The following is a 1,560-nucleotide window of genomic DNA, read 5'->3' on the forward strand; positions in this document are numbered from 1 at the left end:
AAGAATGTCAGATTCCAGGACAAGGCACTAACTTTTAAAGCAACATTTTAGCCTGGATTTCTCTTCCTGTTTATAACCTATCAGTCTGCCAGAACCAGCTAACGGAGCTTAAAGCAAAACTGGAAAAGCTGATGAACGGGATTTTATTTACTAAAAACTTGCCCTGAGAGCAAAACAGTAAGGAGAACTTGAAATTTCCACAGTTCATCCTTGTTTTGAAAGCAATGTCCTCGTTTGACAAGAAAGGGGCTTTAATCTGTTCCTCACCACACTGGCTCATCTCCCAGCTTTTTGTTTAAGTTCTTCCTCTCGTCTGTAGAATTCCAGATATGCAGAGCATTGTTCTTCTGGATCCAAAACCAGTAAGTTCACCTGGAGCCATCGTAAGTCTACTCGTTTCCTGGTGAGGGCTCTGTGTCTTGAGTCCACACTTCAGGCCCCAACCTTCAAAAGCTTTAAAAGCCGCCGATGCAGGAGGGAAGCTTTTGGAAAAATGCAAGTATCGACTCTCCTGCTGGTTCTCAGCCCATTGCTTAGCACGCTGAGGGGACACAAAAGGATTAAAATCATGGCCTTTACAAGCTGGTGACAGATGTGACTTATTCCAGGGTCACCTGACCAGGAAACTGACTCTAACTGGGGAGTATTTCCAAATCAGGTAATACCTGGTGTTCACAGCCTGTCTGAGCGGATTCACCCTGGGATCCTGGGCAGCATCAAAAAAATGCAGAGCCGTCACCTCCCTCATTTCCCCAGAATGGGCTAGTCTAGCAGGTTTTCTGTGTAGGAGAAAGTGCATCACACCACACACACCCACCCCAGTCTTTTGTCCGAAGCACGTCCTGCAGGTTCTCTCCAGGTCCACCCCGTTTCTCATCCCTCCCCTGAACGCCTATCTTAATGGAGAGGCTTTTGACAGCACAGCCTGGGCTTACTCTCAATAAGTCATCCTTAGTAAACCATCTCTGTTAGAATGAAAGACTTGCTTTCCTTGTATTTCCCCCCTTTCAACATCAGATCAAAAGGAAAGAAAAAGATAAGGCTCACCATCCCCTGCTCTCCCAGTGAATCTCCTCTGACTGTCTCTTTCCTCCTGAACATGGGTCTCTCAGATGGCTAGCTTTCCATCTCTACTTCTTAAGAAATTTAACCTCTGTGGAGTATTTTTCAAGTGGACGAACACTTCTAACAAAAACTCCTTTCTTATTGGATCCATATCCTTTCGACTTTCTAATATTTAAATATGCATTTGGATATAAAGGCCTTCCCATCCATCTTATCTGCAATAGGTCCTACCCTCCTGTTCACCCTGGCCCACTTTTCTCTATTTACACAGTCCCACTCATTTTTTAAAATCTAGTTTTGTTTGTTTACTTGAACTTTTGGCATGTCCTCCCCTGTTGGACTGTAAGCTCCATGAGGGCAGAGACCATGTCTGCTCTGCCCATAGCAGACTGTCTGCCATACAGGAGACTCTCATTAAAACAATTGTTGAATGGGTAAAGAAAGCAGACTGTTCATAATGAGTGATATATCACTTAGCTAATTACATTTAAATAA

The sequence above is a fragment of the Camelus ferus genome, chromosome 1, assembly GCF_009834535.1.
Source record: "Camelus ferus isolate YT-003-E chromosome 1, BCGSAC_Cfer_1.0, whole genome shotgun sequence".
In the NCBI taxonomy this organism is placed as follows: Eukaryota; Metazoa; Chordata; class Mammalia; order Artiodactyla; family Camelidae; genus Camelus; species Camelus ferus.